The sequence below is a fragment of the Leptosomus discolor genome, chromosome 11 (genome assembly GCF_034619465.1).
Source record: "Leptosomus discolor isolate bLepDis1 chromosome 11, bLepDis1.hap2, whole genome shotgun sequence".
NCBI lineage: Eukaryota > Metazoa > Chordata > Aves > Leptosomiformes > Leptosomidae > Leptosomus > Leptosomus discolor.
Genome location: NC_141401.1, coordinates 3,092,959 through 3,111,554, shown reverse-complemented (window position 1 = coordinate 3,111,554; position 18,596 = coordinate 3,092,959). Strand labels below are relative to the sequence as shown.

The window sequence follows — 18,596 nt, the reverse complement described above, 5'->3', positions numbered from 1 at the left end:
CCTAAAATACGACCGTGGGCTCAACTCTGCTCCCCCCGCCCTGCCGCGCCTTACAGCGTCTCCCGCCCGCCGGCAGCACCTTTAATTTAAACAGAAATTCATCTCCGGCCCAAATATGCCAGTTTTTCACTCACCTGCGGCGCCCGTCGGCAGGAGCGGGAGGAGGTGCCGGCTGTCTGGAAAACAAGGGCAGAGAAACCGGGGGATTTTCTGCAGGCTTGATGTAACCCGCACCAGGTTGTTGCATCAAAGGCTAGAAAAGAACCCGAGACAAAAATAATCTTTTAAGAGCGTGCGGCTTAGCGCGGCGTGTCAAGATGTTGCTGAGCGCAACAAAATGAATCCTCCCGCTTGCACTGACACACAGAAATACTACTTTTCTGGCACCTTGTGTGCTGCAGCCCTGGGTTTCAAAATTTTATACCAGCGTGCTATTTTTGAAGTGATGTTTAGGGGTAGGCTCTAACCGTGTAATTTTGGCTTTGAATTCCAAGCTTCGCTCGGTTCTGGATGTTTGGCTTGAGGGTTTAGATGCGGCTCGTTATAAAGACAGAAAATTCATACGAAGTTCTGAATTTGGACTGTAAATGCTTAGGTAGGTTCAAACCTACTGTATTGGTTTGCCTCACCCCTCTGAAAAATCTGACCAAAGAGGAGAAAATAAAAGCAAAAAGTACAAAATATGGCTTTCCCCCCTCGATGTTTAGATTAATATGTTTGTTTATAGCAAAAATGCTGCTCCTCCTACCCCCATGAAGTGGAGCGGCTGACACAAGCCAGTCTCTACCCAGGCAGAAGCGCCCATGTGCAAGCCTGCACATGCACACACAGCTTTGTGCTGCCAGGTTTGGTATTTGTGAGCTGAGTCTGTCTCTTTTTTTTTTTTTTTTTTTTTTTTTTTTCCCCCTCAACAGACAGCATACTGACTAAGGAGTGTGTCAAACCCCTATCCCAGGCAAGGACTACAAGAACAACATCGTCCATTCCTTGCATTTCTACATAAAATGTGTTTCTAGCCACACCCATAAAGATGTTTTCTCTCTCAACAATATACAGCGGGGTAAGTGAGAGATCAAGAACCCAGAACCTCAGTGTTTTCTGCAGCAAGCTGGTCTGCATCCTGTAGTGAGTCCTTAAATTATTTAGTGTGCTGGCAGAATTTTTTCTAAATCCTTTGACAGTTTCTGGTATATTTTAATCCTGGAAATGTTTTTCAACTAAATGGCAATAATGAAGTCAATCTTCTGGCTTGCATTAGTAAATTTGATACGCAAACTCTTCTGTACCCTTTCTCGTTTTTCATGTGGGCATAACTTTTAGGCTTCAGTGTTAATACCCAAGATTAATGGGTCTGTTCCTACTTCTAAGAGTATTGTTTCAGCTGCATATATACTGAGGCCAAATCACTGCACTGATATGTGAATAGTTCACCTCTCAGAATTTAGGTTCATAACCACTAAAATATTCTTACCTATTTTGAATGGAAACTTAAGTTTTATAGAAATGTAATTCCTAAACATTCTGGGTCAGGTTTCATACTTTTCAGTCCATGTCATAGGTAAAACTTTGTGTAGACATCTTTGATTTGCTGTTAATTTATAGCCTGACCTATTTATTTTCCTCCACCATCTCTGTCCTTCTAGGACTTATCTGCATTTAATTACATACTGTGTCAATGTCAACAAATCCCAGTCAGGGACGCAGACCTCACTGTGCAAGGCCTGGTAGAAACACCAAACAAAATAGTTTCTACCCAGTCCTACCATCGCAGCCAACACACTGCTTATCTCTGTCCTGTCCTTCTTGTTCTTACATCTCCCCCTCCTCCCCACCCTATTCCATCAAGCCTCTTCTGCATTCTCTCCGTGACCTACCTGCTGCTTGCTCTCGCTCTCTTGGCTGTGGCACACTTTCTTCCCCACCAGCACATTAAATTGCCGTGTTCCATTTCATTATTAGCTTGTCACCACCTTTATCAAGACACTCTTCCTAACTTATATCTAGCCACAGAGCTTTCCTGCATAGCTTGTCATCAATTTTCCACACTAAGGCTTGTCTAAAGCCACGTGCAAAAGGGGCTATGAAAAATGACTATAGTGCTGTATTTATTTCTGAATAAAGAGCAGCATCAGTGAATAGTGTTACTGTACAGGCAGAGACAGATTTACTGTGTGCCCAGCTCCTGCAGGCTCATTGCACAGAAATGTGTCTATGTGTCGGTCAAACAAAGCCTTTCTCTTCGTGGGGACTTCAGGGATCTCTGCGTGCATATGGAGACCAACCCCAGGATCGTTCAGTCAACAGAAGTCCTCCTACTAATTCCAGTTAGAGTTGGATCAGATTCTTGTTGTGCACAGTGAGTTAATTAAACAAGTTAACAACTGTGTGTACTGCAGGTGGGCAGGCATCAAGCATGCTTAATGTGGTATTCTGCTGCCTCTCAAGTGCAGGGTGGAGTGCTGTCAGCCAAATTTAGCCTCCCCAGGAGTCAATCCAGGGAGACACGCAGGGTTTCTGTGGACTGGCAGCCACAGAACCATTGTTTTCCATGTTGCAACCCCAAATTGCTAGCTTGTGGCACTGAAGTGATTTTCAAAGAATGGTTTAGCTTATTTTAAGTGCGTTTTACACATGGGTAAACTCAAGTAAGGCAGAGGACAAGTGGCAGATGGTCAGTGGCAGAGCCAGGAATGGAATGGAGAACTTCCCTGTCCCAGGTCATGGTGTTAACAGATTTTATCCCAGGATTGTGAGATTTGACTACTTGCAATTCATAAGGCTTCAGAGGTGCTCAAAAAAACCCAAAACAAACCAAAAAAAAAAAAAAGAGGCTATTACTATTCACCGTAGTTCCTGACAGAGACTGGCTTCCATAGGCAAAACTATTTCACTTTCCTAAGTACGCAGTTTGGGGCTCGATCTCTTCGCTTTCTTACCAGTTTTATTCCTTTTGAACTCTCTTGGCTGTGCTGTGTTCCCTGCTCGTTTATGTCTACAGGGGGGAAGAATGAGGCTTCAAAAGAACCCAGCAGAACATCTTTCAGAGAGACATGACGTATTTGTAACCTTGTTAAAAATAACTATAAAGATAACGATAATGGATAATTATAAACCGTGTAACTGGCAAAACAACACTCTGCATTTCAGAGGATGAATTGCCTTACCCTGTCCAGTAACCCACTTTACGGTGCAGTAATGGATCTGCATCCGGAGGGTTATGCAATGAAATGGAGCCTTTGGCAAGCTGGGATAACGCTGAAAATGAAGCAACATCTTCGTGGGGTTCTTTATACATGTATATGTGAAAATCTGGAACTTATCCCTTTTGACATAAAGAGACCACCCCTCTTTGGAATAATTAAATTCTAGGACAGATTATGAAATAATAAAGTATTTAAATATTATGATGCAGCAGTACAACAGTGAAGTTATCTTCCTTTTGTTGCTTCAAGTATAGTATTTCTGAAAAGCTCTTTGCACTCCAGGGAAACTGCTGATTATAAATTATGGAAGAGGCAATAGAATATCATGCATGTATGCAAAAAAAAAAAAAAAAGCGCTTTCAGACCCTTCTCTAGGTAAAGAACTTACTGAAGCAGCTAAAAATATGGGGAAATGAAGCGAACACAGGGCCTGATCCAAAAGCCACTGAACGCAGCAGAAGCACTGCAGGGGGGGTTATTAGGCGTCAGAGTCATGTATGTCATGAATTACAAATCATAACATGCAAATAAAGGATGTTCCCGTATATGAGTAAGGATGAAGTCTAATTGCAGTGGCTAGGCACTTGGATAAAATGAGCAGATTTTTCTCCAGCAGGTAGACTTTCTCAGCAAGGATTTATTGTCGATACTTATGTGAGAGTTTGCAGTCCCAAAAGCACAGAAATGCTGGGAAACAAAAAGGAATGAAAATGCATCTGAAGAGGAGACTCAAATGTTTCCAAGTCATTTCTATAAATAAAAATCTGATGCAAACCCATTATCATTTCACTTTTCAGTGCTGGTGTGCTTCCTCAAGATTTCAGAGAGTGCATCTGCGAATTTAGACTGTGCATCACAAAATTTCCTCCAGCAAAGGCTAAAACTATTCACAAGGCTTTGTAGCGTTGCAGCAACTATCAAATATGAAATGAGAAGAGACCCACTGGATGGCCATTGGTATTAATCGGTGAGAAAACAGTTAACATCATTGTGCTTTGCTGTGTTGGTGCGGGTAGGGGTAGCAAGCAAGTGATGCCATACCTCTTGTCCTGGTGTTAGCAAGCAAATAAGTGTGTTCAGCTGGAGCATATTGCTGGAACGGCTCTTCCCGTAGACACTGGAAGCTCTGAAACAATATTTGCAGTAGATTTTTTGAGAGTGGGACAGCAGAAATGTTGCTTGAGGATAGTCCAAGTCCTAAGGCATGTACCAAAACCAACCTGTCATCTGTTCCAGCACTAATACTTTATAAGTGTTGCTCTCATCAGTAAAGCAAGATGACAAAACCTTCTCTTTGTGGAGTAATATCAGGAAGGAAATTATGCATGCAGATTCGGCAGCAAAAACAGCTGTAAATGTGTCTCGGGCTGTAAATGTGTACCGATCCTGCTGGGTTGTTGCTATTTTCAGCAGGCCCTGGACCCTCAGGGGTGACAGTAAGGACTTAACTGCTGTCACTGCTGTCCATGCATCAGCCTTAAAGGTTTGCTCTGGACTCACGCTCTTTGGCCCATCTGGAGGTGACTTCTGCAAGCAGCAGTCTTTCCTCTGAGTCAGTCCAATTCATCATCCAGAGTCACACCATGTGATACTGCAGTGCTGTGAGTATCTTCTCTCACATCAGATATAAAACACTTTCCTTCACTAGAGCTCTTAGTTCCTTATTATTTGCACTCTTATATATCTTCAAATCATGCCTAGGCCAAGTAATTGCATTCCATGTACCTAAACGTTCCCCACAGTTTTCTCTGGCTAAAATACTTAGTTCAGACTCTAAACTCTTGTGTCATCCTGCTGTTTGAAGCTTTTGTATTTTGTTCTAGAGATCACTTATATCATGATGGGTTAAGTGAAGTATATCTATCAGTTAACCACTTCTCAGGAGTACTATTAGGCTTAATTAATGTTTGTAGAACACTATTGAGATTCTCAAGAGAAGCAGCTATAGAAGTGCAAAGGATTATAATTAATGTTAAACTACCTCGTTTTTGAGTAAATGGCTAACAACACTTGAGCTGAGATTCTCCAAGTAAAACTAATTTATTTGATTCTTAGACAAAAACATTCTGAAATCTGGATTTCCATTTACTACTGCCACTGTATGATGCATTTTGATTTTTATTGTCCTTTGATATCCTTTGATATATCCAGGCACATGCCATAGCTTGCTTTAGTTCAGGAAACACTGTCCAACATATGTAAGTCCGGTTAAAAAAAAAACCAAAATAACTAAATTAATAAACTCAAAGACAATCCGCATCACAATTTCCCTTTAACATATTAACTATTTGAACCATAAAGCCTGTAATTAATATTATGAAATAATTTTAGTATTTATTTATAAGCCATCTCATTTACATAAATAGTCATTATCTGGAAATAAATCCAGATCATTAAAGTTCAGAAAACTGACAAGCTGGATTGAGATCAGTCAAGAAGTACCAAAGAGATTTGCTAGACTCCCTGTTTGAAACTGTTCTGAGAGAAAAATCTCTGCTCCTGAACAAGCTTAAACAGGAAACCGCTTTGGAAATACAAGCAGTGCTTCATCCACATGACATCACCAAACAGAACAGTTATTTTGTACATGAGAAAACATTGGGTCACTCTTCTCACTAACTGTCCTGGAGGGTTTCCAAGAAAATGTATCTGACACATCTGCACTGAAAATCTGACACAGATTACAGCTGATGTTCTCATAACACAGCTTTTCTGCTTCTCTGAAACTACAGCATTTCAAAAGACTTTTCAAAATACTTCTTTCTTCCGAAATACTTTCAATACTTTCAAAATTTTGCCTCTAGTCAGAAAACACATTAGGCAGAAGAGAATAATAAGAAAAAAATGGTATTTCCATGTTTCTGTTTGCAAGCTAGATTCATCACTCCTCAACTATTAGCTAGAGAGTCACAGGTATTTAAAAATATGTCTCGGTTGACCAAAAGAACGCATGGCAGACTCTGCTGTCAGTGCTTTTGCAATTCAAGGTCCAGAGTGTTCATTATTAGAATTTTTTCTAAGGAGAAATAAAACCACCGATTTTTAAAAAGCGACAGCTACAGAACATATTCAAAAAAATATTGCAGTTGCCCTGCTAAGTCAGACCTGTGTCTGTCCTTTTTCAGCGTAAGATACTTCTCTGAAGTGTAAGTGTAAGCCCACCAGAGGAAGGCAATACACCACAATCTACCCTGTTTGGACAATTTTCTTACTAATTCCTAGAGAATGGAGGTTGGCTCAAGTACTGATTTCATCTCAGTATAGATATTTTTAGTATCTCTTATTTTATCTTGGGTACTTTTAAAATCTGTACCACTGCCCAGCTCCTCTCCTAATTATCTGAAATTCTTTTCTTCTGTAACGGCTTCGGAATGTTCCTTTATATTACTACAAATACTGGCCTTATTGTATTGGGTCCTACCTGTGGATCTGGTTAGGTAAGAGTGTGCTTGTTTAAAATGTGAGCAACTGCTGAGAAACAGAAGCAAGCCAAAGCCACAACGCTAAATCTCACCGATGAGTCACCATGAATATAGGCCAGATCAAGCTTCTGCCCTTTTCTGAGCTCTCTGAGGATTTGGTCCAGCTTACGTGAAGGAGCCCCTAACCTCAACAGACCCCTCGTGCCGTCAGAGCTCAATTTCCTGTTTGTGTTCCTTTGCGACAACAGCACCGCCACTTCAACATGGAAGTTTAGAGATGAACACTTTCTTAGCAACTGGTCCACAACCTGGAGCTGACAGAGGAGATGAGAGTGAACACAAACCAAAGCCCCCTGAGAGTAAAATACAAAACCTATTTGTTTAACCCAGGCTGCCTGAAATGATACTATGGATCTGCTCAATCTCGCCCACTGAAGTCTCAAAATCAATGTGCTAACAGCAGAGGAGGGAGAGTGACATATCTGATCTGATTCATACCTGGCGGAGGCCCTCTGCTGCACCAGTAAGGAGCTCTGTATAACGAGGTAGGCAGAGAGAACTGTGGATTAATTAGACTGCTTGATCACCTCCTCGAAAAAAGTATGACCAAATGTTGATGCGATGGAAGTAATTCACACAGCCGTGTTTGAATTTGGCTCATAATGACAGTTCAAAACTATCTTAGTATACAACAATTTTTTAGAAAATCACAGTTTGAGTCTTAATACAAAAAAGAATACTTCAAGTATAAATAAGGAGACTGGAGGAAATGTCCTTGGCAAGTCAATTTGTTCCATGCTCCTGATGGTTCCTGTCAGCGACAAAGATTTTTTTCAAGAAGGAAACAATGGAAAACAGATGCAAAAGCATTTACCAGAAGGCCAGGCAATGGCAGCTTTTCCAAAATGTCAAGTGTGCAGAGTAGAGTCAATTTAAAAGAGAATTAATTATTTAAACCGAATTAATTTGACTACAATGAAGCTCTGTTAAGCTGTCTCATCCATTCTGCTTCCTACTGTGCTACCCTTAGAGTCTAAGTCTTAGAAAAATATTGACCTCTATTTTCAAATACTTCACCTGAAAAGTCCTTTACCTGGTCATAGTACCAATATGTTGCTTTTTTAATATATTTACTGTATCCCTTCTGGGAACTCACGCAAAGAATTGTGCTCACCTCCTCCACATTCCCAACTTGTAAGAGTCTAATCCCTGGGTCCCCTTTTCCCCCATTTTCCTCTTTCAGCTTTGTACTTCTTGTGGTGTTTTCTCAGATGCTTCAGGCAATTTCCATCACTGCATTCATCAGATCAACCTTTTGCCTGCAAATCTGTCCTTTGCATGAAGTCCCTCATACCTTCATTTTCAACAACTTTTCTCTTTTGCTTCATGCGTTGCCTTGTCATTGCTTGCCTGTGGAGAAAGGAAGGTGACTGCATTTTGGGTCTATGGCTTTCATGAGGAAGTTCATTTTTTCAAAAGAACGTCCATATTTACTTCCCCTGGAACCAATCATCCCAAAGGGCTTCATTTCCTTCGGGGACATGGGCCTTAATGTTGTCATACAACAGATTATTACCTGCAGAAGGACTCACGGAACCACTGTGCCCACTTATCTGCGTGTTTCAGGTTGACACAGATTTGCAATGCTATCAACATTTTTAAAGTGGCAATAACGGTTACCTCGTGCTCTTTCTCCTTGGTAGCGCGACATGAAATGCGGCAACACCAGCAGAGCCACTGGTGCTCTGAAACCTTTTGGTTTCCCATGGGAATATCTACAACCATGTCTACCAGTGACAGGCCAAAGCTGTCGCTTTTGGTTTCCAGTTTCAACACGGGCAGAGGAACCATTCCAAACCCATCCTTTTCTGTTACTGTTAAAAACTGAAAGCAAAAATGTCTTGTGCTAAGATTTACATAAATGCCTTTATTTCTTCCATTTTGTGGAGGAAAAAGAACTCCTGTCTATTAAGCAATAAAATTAATTGCCCTGGGTCTTGCCTGCACTGGGAACGTGTATCAACTTAAATGCATCAGTGTAAAAATCAGACTCATTAAACTAGCTCAAAGCCCTAAAATAGATTGAACACTGTTTTAACACTTCCATATAGTCATTCATACTAAAGTTACAATTTACAGGAGCTCATAATGAATATAAACAGGAATTAAAACAGCTGAGGTGCAACAAAGAAATGCTTACTGTAGCTGATCTTTGAAATGACAGTTAAGAACTCTCTTCTTGTAGCATGTTCAAGGCCTCGGAGGAGTACAGTTGGTTGGGATATACCACTCCTTATTTCATGGTGTACTGGAACGGGAACACACTGAGGCCAAACTATCATCTTCACTCTGCCCGTGATACAAAGGGATGTGAACTGAAGTCAGTGAAGAATTTCACCACAGAAACGTAACCCAGCAGAAGTTAATTATTCACTTTTTTTTTTTTAAAGCCTGCGACTAACATCAAGCACGGCATGTAACTGTTGTTCAGTTGCTGTAACAGCAGCGCATTGCACAGACCCCTCTCTGACAACTGTCCCAATTGAAAGGGCAGCTCAAACTGGAAAGGATCCTATGGAAGGTCCAACGAGCAACAGTTCATTAATGATATTTAAATTAATCTTTATAGAGCTGCAGCAATGGAGTATTTCTTAAGTTATTTCGCACATTGTCATTTTCTTGTCATGCGAGGGGAATGACTAATGTATATATGGAAAAATTTGTGGGAGTTCTTAGAAACCGTAACGTTTTTCTTGATCATTCATAACCAACTACATAAAGAACTATTCACCGTATCGCTGTTGCACAGCTTGTATTAGATCTCCATAGTTACACTTGGCATAACAAGTACAAAACCGAAGTGTCTTTGCAGGGCTGATAAGCAGACAGGAAGCAAGCGAACATCTGCTGCAGCTTTAGATGGTTTTTGCCTTCAGCGACCACTGAAAAACTTCAGGCTCTGCGTTCCACGTACTGCTTGCTCGGCCTTTGACACTAGCAGCTGTTGAGCAGGAGACGTAAAATGTTATACCTACAGAAAAGGAGGTGCATTATTTTCTAAAGGAGTATCGGGATATTTAATGGGATTCTTTTCTGATCACTAGAACCACTGGATAGCAGGCACTGCAGATGCCGTTATCTCCTGAAGGTCAACCACTTCCTATTTTACAATTTTTTTCTTCCGATGTTCTCTTTTCCTTTCCAAAACTGATTTGTTTTGGTTTGTTTTGTTCTGTTTTAGACATCAAAAACAATTGCACCATATACTGAACAGTAATTATAATCATCTTAATCATTGTAAGGAAACCATGTGCTTCCCTGAATCAGGGCTGGGGCTTCCAGTCCAGGCAATCTGTCTTCTTGTAGCATAACAGTATTTCCATAGCATGGACAGCCAAGGAACAGAGTTATGCAAAATAAATATCAAACAATTTAGAGCAAACTATTTCTTTGTTTAAAGAAAGAGCTGTTGAACGTGAGGTTTTAAAAACGAGCTCAGCCATACAGTGCAGATTCTCTGCTTGTGTGTATGGAGGAAATCTCTGCTCCAGTCAGTTCAGCAATTCTCCGCCTACACTGTATTTTGGTTTGTGTGGAAAACTACTAACAGAGAAAACTGGCAGCAGCATATTTCTTAGAGTATGGAGGCCCATGTACTGTAAATGCATCTTTATGTACTTCCTCTGAGATTGTAAGTCTGCCTAGGAAATTACAACAGTTGTGATGAAATCGGATTTAGCTGTATATGGTAGATCCTGTGTCTGACCCAATGAAGTGAAAATGGGTTTCGGAGTGACAACAAGAAAGAAGACGACACTACTCCAGAGTTATATAAGTGTAACTGAGAAGAGAATTTTGCTCAGAAATCCTATGTTCTGTGCTCTGGAGTCATATGCAGTTTTTTATATGTTCTATTCTTAACCTGCAGATGGATGCTGTTTTGCCAGAAAAAAAATGAAATACAAAGATGACTTCAAACATTTGCAGGAGCCATGCTGGCACTCAAAATAAAGAAACATCAAGTAACTTTCCTAGTGAGATCATAAAAGCAGAGACGCAGTGATCAAAGCCAGAAAATACAAGACTCTTATTCCATCCCTAACAGAAGATGCTTTCTCTTTCTAGGACCCGGAGCTTACCTGGCACAGAGATGTTCCGATAGTCTACAAATACAGTATATGAGGGTGATACTTTGCTAGTATGTAGTTAGTTAAATATGGGAATATCCACAAAGACAGTAGATTTTAACCCTTGAGACTGACAAATGACTGACTCAGGTTACTATTGTTTAATAATAACAATAACAGTGACGGCAGTAAACACACTCGTTTCGGTACAGCCTTACCATAATCCTGAATGCTCTCCACAAGCACAGAGCAGCAGATTGCATTTGCTCTGAAAAGCAGGTAAGAAAAGACCAGACGAAAAATACTGGATGAATTTGCACTAGTAGCACATGTCCTCATGATTCTGTGATTTTGGAGGGGCTTGGTTGTATTAAGCCAAAACGAGCAGCTGGGCATGAAAACAGGCTATATAAAGCAGGAACGGCTGTATTATTTGCAGAATCATAATGCTATTATCTTCTGGATTTCGCAGGGAACTGAATTTTTTAAACTGTATTCATATTAGAATAATTAAATCTCTGTCTTGAACTGTGTGTGCGTTGCATCTAACCAGCTTGGAGACAGGCCAGAACTTGAAGAAGAAATCTTTAGGAGAATTGCAGAATCGATACATCAATTCCCATTAATTCGGTGTCAGAGGAAACAAATGTGTACCTGCCTGAAGCGTGTGCGTTCCCTGCAGAGATGTACTAAAATAGGCATCTTCTGTCTGCCTTCCTTCCCTGTGCCCTCCAAACATCAGAAACCAGGGTCAGAACTGGGGAAACCTGGTCTGGCTCCAAAATCTAATTAAGCCAGTTTCAGTAACCCAGTATCCTGGCCAAGTTGTGTACACACTTGGGCAAATCCAAGCCATCCCAAACTCTACCCCATCCACCACACTGAGTTCCTTGTTGCTCCTCTGGTGCTCCAGTCCCTTCAAAATACATCTCCGCTCCAGGGAGCTGAGGTGGACCTCCTTTCAGTCTGTCTAAGCCGTAAACTGTAATCCTGCATAGCGGTGAGACAATATTAATGACTAATCGTAATCGAGAGTGCATTTTAAACCAGCCAGAATTCTTGATGAATGCAAGCTCCATAAAATGTTCTGTGCTTCAAACATCTTGCACATCTTGCTCACTGCACAGCTGGCTACTGAGAAAAGTCTTGTCCCAGAAGGCTTGCTCGAGCACACAAAATGCATTTTTAGCATCTCAAAGGTGTGTGCACTCACAGAGCTGAGAGTGCAACCTGTCTGACAGCAGCTTTCCAGAGAAAGGAGCAGGCAAGAGGCAATGGGTGATGAGATTAGCCCCTACAGAAGGAGGCTCCTGCTCAGAATATCAACACATCTTTTCAGTCTCTCTCATTGTGACTGTTTGTGCTTTTATCAAATTTTCAGTTTGCTTCTTAAGCTACGGGACCAGATGGCTCCCATGCATAATGCACTGAATCATGGCAAGGCTTGAGGTATTTGTTATGTATAACAGCAAACACACGCGCTGGACCAGGTTAAACTCTTTCACAGTCAGCATATGGTGCATACCGCATATGGATGGTACTACAGCAGGTATCTATATATATACATCGAGTCGGAAGAGTGGAGTATCTTTTCCTCTTGCAGGTTGTCAGGAAAACGACTGTCATACCTTCAACACAAATAGCAAGAAATAGAGGCAGTGCGGTAACACATGGCACAGGACAGATGCTAGGCACTTCCCGGGATGCGCAAAGCCTGATGGCGAGGAATCCTGGTGGGCCAAGGACAGGAGGCTCTTGTTCTCCCTCTGATTTCCCCTTGCAGCTTGTGATTAAACTGGTGCTGACGCCTTGCCCAGTGCCTCTCCGCACAGCCAATAGCCCTGGGCAGTACTTCTGGCCTATGAAGCACCTACCCAAAAAGGAGATAACCTCATTGTTTGAGAGCATCTTTGCCTCTGGCGTTTTTTAAATAGAAAACAAACCTGGTTTTCTCCTCACTTCCCTCCCGTCGATCTGGGGTGAATTCAAGATGTGGCACTAGAGTGAATGGGAGGGGTGTTTGCGAATGCCATAATCACCGCTCCACGGAGGGTAAGTGTTTATACAGGACGTGATTTGTGCTTCAGTGACAAGACTGTAAAAATATAGTTGTCCTTCGCCGATGTATTGCAAATACCTGTTTCTGAGGACTGAAAGACACTGGAATCATGAAAGATGCTTTTTAGATATGGAGGAGGTGACTTTTTCAGCGGATTCTAGGCTGCTGTTCTGGGACTCAGTGCAAGTAACAGATCCCAAGGCAGTTGAGGGATGTCCCAAACAGCACGACTTGATACGGTGTGTGTGTGCTCTGGGTTGCGCAAAGAAGGAGCAGCCAAGCAGCTGGCAGCTTTCCGATGGCCACACTCCACCCCAAGTAGTTTCTGGGATGAGAAAATTATCCTTTGGCTATTTTTCAGCTTGCTTTTCTTAGTATGTATTTGACGTGCCGCCTGTGCTCGGAGTGACAGGACACCTCGTGAGCGGGTGCCGTGGTGGCCTTTGCAGACAGGCGCGAGCGCTGGCAAGCAGCGGGACGCCCATCAGGGACTGCAACGGTGACCAGGAATGTCAAAATGCAGCTTGCGCAGAGATGGCTCTGATGAAGGTTAACGCGTGTTGCCACCACCTCTGAGGCCAGCGTTGAGCTCAATTTAGCAGTCCTATAAATAGACGGCCAAGGTTGACTGAGAAAAGGATTTGGCTCTGATGGATCTTACTTAGCATTCCCAAGAGAGGAAGGCAGATTCTTTTCCTTTTTCTCTCCCAGACTCTAAACCTTGAGTTGGTCTCTGTGGGAAACGTCAGCGGCATTTGCCAAAAGAGCTGCCGCTGTGAGCCAGATATCCTGCTGTGTCGCACAAACCGTACGTACATGTTCCTTCAACCTGCAAACCCAGACCTAATTCCTCTAAAGACTCAAAACTCTTTCCTCACCGGCAAAACTAGGGAAAAAACCCAAACAAACCTTGAGCCTAATTGCTTGAAAACAGTAGGACACCTAGTGGATTGATAGGGAATATCTTTGGGATTATGAGCAACATTTTGTCATTTTCTTGGCAAAACCAACTGCGAACATATTTATAGAGGAATCATTGAAATATCAGGGTTTCTATTTAATAAATTAATCTTGTTATAGCTGTTACAGCCTCCAGTTTGCCTGAAGAAGTTATTGCACCCTATAATAAAACAATGAGTATTGTTTGAATGACTTGAAAAAAAATAATTATAGGGAACTGGATGGTTCCCAAGGTCTGGGAACAGGAGGAAGGGTATTCTGCCAGATCAAAGCCATCCTAGTTGTTCCATCTGACAGCTCTCTGATGATCTTAATGAGCAAAGTTTTATAGTCTCAGCCTGGCTCCCTGGATAATTGTACGGCTTCACAACAAGCATCGCCATGCTGAGCGCAGCCAGCCAGCTCCATTGGTTGTTGCAGCAGTGAGTGAATTGGCCACAGAAATCAAACTGCCTTCTTCATTCCCCAGGGCCGATCTTTTGAATCCAAATTAGAAGATGATGGGATGTGTGATAATGCTCGCGCTGCTGTCGTTGACATTGTATCTGTCTGGTCGCGACACCAACATCAAGCAGATTTTGACCCTCGATAAGAAATAAAACCCTGTGGCAGGTTGTAGTAAGAGGAAGAAGATTTTGAGCCTTGTCTCAGAAATTACATCTTGGCCAGCAATTATCGTCGAGCTGCCAGTATTATCTTGCTAATATGTCTCTGGAGGCACAGACACAGACAAGGAGATGTGTGTTGAGTTTAAAATGGATGCAGGGAAGTGATGACTTCATTTTGACAGTCATCACAAGAAACACCAAGTCATCGTCTGTTGCATTTGGTTCCTGTTCCCAAAGCATACTGAAAACTTTCCTTCCCTTCTGCTTACCGTAATGGTGTCCTGGCGAAAAAATGTCTCCAGAACACGGTTAATTTTTCTAGAGCTGCTCCCTTCCCACTCAGTGCTGCAGAGATCCCTAGAGAACAGCAAAACCACGATGAGGTTTAGTTTTGGATAGGTCCTCATTCAATCCCGGTCCTCCTTTGTTCCAACTCCAGGGTTAGGGAAGAAAGGGCTAATACAGAAAATAATTTTGATTGGATCCATTTCTTCTTATATATTATTTTCTTGTTAGAGCTGTAGAACTACAAAAAGAATTCAGTGGATTCTGGAATTCAAGTGAGTTATCAACAAAAAAGTTCCTATTGACCTCATGCATTTTCATTACTCCCACCTCTGGCATGGAATTACCTGGAAAAAAGAACTCCTGGTACATTGTAGGCCATTTAATTTGGTGTAGGGTTTTAAAAAGAGAGGGGTTATTTTATTTCGGTGGATGGATTTTATACTTGAAGTGGTTTTATTCTGACTGACATGTCAAATGGGGGTAGGGAGAGCTAAGGGTATGCTTTTCTCTAATTTAGCAGCTGGATTGGAAAGCTTGAATTATCTCTGCATAATTGCAATGATTCATGGATTGTTAGAAAATTGCAAAGTATTGATTCGATTTTCCCCTTAGGAAATATTTCTCCTTTGATAAAACAGAGTAGGTTTGGGGCTTTGCTTTTGTCCTTCCTGCCTTCTGCCCCGGGGAAGCCTGTGGCTCCTTTCATCTGGGAAACGGGAATTTGGGTCAACAGCCATTCAAGAATAATTTTGAATTACTGCGATTTCCAATTCCTAATCTTTCCCTGAGCTTTGCAAAGTGATGAGCTTCACGAAGTGTGAACAGGGATTTCAGAGCCAGAGAAGCCGGGACCACCAGCAAACACTGGCCACCCCTGTTTCACATTCTTCTCTTTCCATGTCAAATACCACTGGTGTCTTCTGCAAAGAGACCTTGACCCTGTCGTGGGAATACTGCAACCATCAAAGGTGGTGGCATATTTTCCCCTTTATTAGGCCAGGATTTCTCTCAGGGTCTCAGGAGTTGGTGGCAGGAGGGAGAATGAAGTGAGAATCAGGTGCGGGGAGAGCCTGATGCACAGTGCCTGGGGCCGAGCAGCTCAGAGCTGATAGCCCACACTAATGGTGTTGCCGAGGCAAAAGCTGGGGCTTTTTTGGCAGCTGCTGTACGAATTTCCAGAACAGAACCATAAATACGCAGTTATGAGTGTGACCTCTGCTTCTTTTCTTCGCTAAATTGAACATCCAGAGGCCAGCTGGGTATCATTCCTTGTCTCTGCTCCAGTTGCTTGGAACGTGCTGCCTCCACAAATGGTTGTGTCTAAGTACAAACTGAAGAATTACGAGAGCGCGCTAATTCAAGGTTTGCAATGAATTTAGTGTTCCCACAAGGATGACACTAATGGCAATTAATGCAATAGAAATGCCAGTGCTGAATGACTGTTCTCACATTAAAAGCTCTCAGTCGAAGAGCACGCAGTCCTCTGTCGTTCCAGGCCTGACCTCTGCTTTTTAGCCACGTTTCATACGCACGGGAGGTGTCCCAGGCCATCCCGTAACTACAGCAGCACGCTCCGGGAGGAGGTGCAAACACAGAGCAGAGCAGCCAAAACCAGTCTGCGCTGACAGCAACATTTCCTGAGGGTTTGTATATTCTCGTCTGGGGTTTGCTTGAACAGGAACAAAATCAACCCAGGACCGAACAGAGTATAAGACCTTAATTTTTGGAGCTCCCTGCAAGTCCAACGCTGTCCTTATGCCTTGCTGGCTGTTGATTCTTATTTAGATGCAAAGTTCTTTCTGCTGTTTCAGTTATCACCATGAAGAACCCGATTGTAAATGATCAAATGCATTTAAACAGGCTTAGCTAGAAATAACCCATGCTGCTGCTCCTATACATGGCAATCTGCACCAATTTCATGTTACAATGCATGATTGGTAAAAATGCCTCTACTTCGTAATGTCTTAAGCTCAACAAGCAATAGTAAAAAAAGACATCATCCTCATTTTGTGCCCTAAAGTCCTGTGTAGGATGAGCCATTTCCAGATGAGGAACATCTGCAATTTGGTGCAAGAGGAAGTAACGTTTATGCATATGAAAAATGTAAATAAAGGGTGTTTCCAGGCTCACAAAGAAAATGCAAAACATGAAAAGCAGAACACCTCTTACAGGAGGATAACTAAAAATACTTCATCTGTTATTTTTATTTTTTTAGAGCTAATAGGGATTCTGGAGGATGAAACCAGGCCTGAGAAACATCAAGTGAAAATTAATAGCTTTTTAAAAACAGAGTTCAATGGAGGACTGCAAATAGGATGTGAGATGGAAACCTTAACTACAGAGTTATAAATATACCCCAGCCTCTACACACACAAGTACCTGTTACCAATTTTAATGCACTACTTGATGCAGTAGGATTGAGGAGGGTGGCAGAAGCAGGATGAGCATTTTCAGACTCAACTTTTTGGGTGTTCTGTGTTCATCTGGAAAGGAAAAGGATGAATCCAAAGACAATGCAGACTCCTGCAGACCTCGCCGTGACACTGGAATGCTTTCTGCTCCTGCGAGGTCTTGCCTTGCCATGCCCTTCCAGAACTGGCACGTGTAATTATTCCCATGGGACACACGGAACAGGGTCCTGGGGGTGCAAAGCCCCGAATGCCCAACAGGTTTTGTGCGCCTGCAGGAAGCTGGAGGTGTGTGATCTGCCAGGGCACGCCGGAGGCTGGCGGCGGGACGTGGGGTGACCCCACACCCTGATGGTCCGACCTCACCCGTGTGCTCCTGGAGAGCCTCTGCCAGCAGTGCCGTACTGCTGTGGTGTGACACATCGCGGTCACACATTGCCTGTCTTTGTTATTAGTGCTGCTTTCTTTTCCCCGCTCAGAAGCTCTGAGGCAGCACAAACTACTCATTTTTAAACGCAGAGGATCACGTTATGGTTCATTATCGTTCCAGCAGACAGTAACTGATGCACAGCCTTGCTGCTGATGCCCGGCGGTTACTTTCCATGCCCAGGAATGATCACACAGCCACTGACTGCAGAGATGGCAAGCGTACTGCTGCTGCTAACGGCAAGCTGGTGGAAAATGAGCAGTTTTAAGGGCTTTGGTTTAATCATCTGGACAGAAGCGCTATTTTTATCCTCTTCTATTTAGGTCTCAAGCCTGTGCCAAGGGAAGCTGATGACGAAGCTGGTGTCCCCCACGGCACAGGGGCTGACGAGGGGGCTGCCTTTTGGGAAGGAAGAAGCAGGGTGGGCAGAGGCACGGCGACACGGAAGGGGCCTGCGCTCGCGGCCTGTTTGCCGAAAAAGATTATGGCATCTCCAGCACCTCCACCACCAGCTCCATTGGCTTTGCACGCCCCTCTCAGCCTCGTTCACAGAACGGATCTGTGAGACCTGGGGGGGCTTCCCACCAACGAGCCCCAAACCCCGCCGCGGCTGTGGGCAGCTCTGGGGTGGAAGCCATTGCCGTGAAGGGTACCCACACCACGGCTGGGGATAGTGCTGGTGGGCACCAGCCGAGGGAGGAGGTGAGGTGTGGCCGTTACACCTCTGTGTGTGAAGGAGCCCGGGGAGCCAGGAGCGCGTCTGGCCGTGATTTGGGCAGAAAAGATCCAAAAAAGTAAGATGAGGAGAGAAAAATTTCAGGTTCCACCGAGATTTGAACTCGGATCGCTGGATTCAGAGTCCAGAGTGCTAACCATTACACCATGGAACCGCTCTGCCAACACCCTTTCCCGGCCGCCACTAGTCCCTTTCCACCGCCCCCCCGCATTCCCGTCACAACCCGTCCCTGCGGCCGTGACCACCGGGCGGGCGGCGGGGGGTTTCCCCGCGGGCTCTACGAACCGGGCGGACCGTCCGCCCCGCCCTCGGCGCCGTCCCTTTAAGGCCGGGGTGGGTGGGGCGGTGGCTCTGCCCC

General features: G+C 43.4%; 1 non-coding gene across 1 annotated transcript; it reads right to left on the bottom strand.

Moving 5' to 3' along the window:
• Window positions 1-18,320: 18,320 nt before the first annotated feature.
• On the bottom strand, window positions 18,321-18,392 carry TRNAQ-CUG (transfer RNA glutamine (anticodon CUG)). The gene has a single exon. It is a non-coding gene; the product is annotated as a tRNA-Gln (tRNA).
• Window positions 18,393-18,596: the final 204 nt, after the last annotated feature.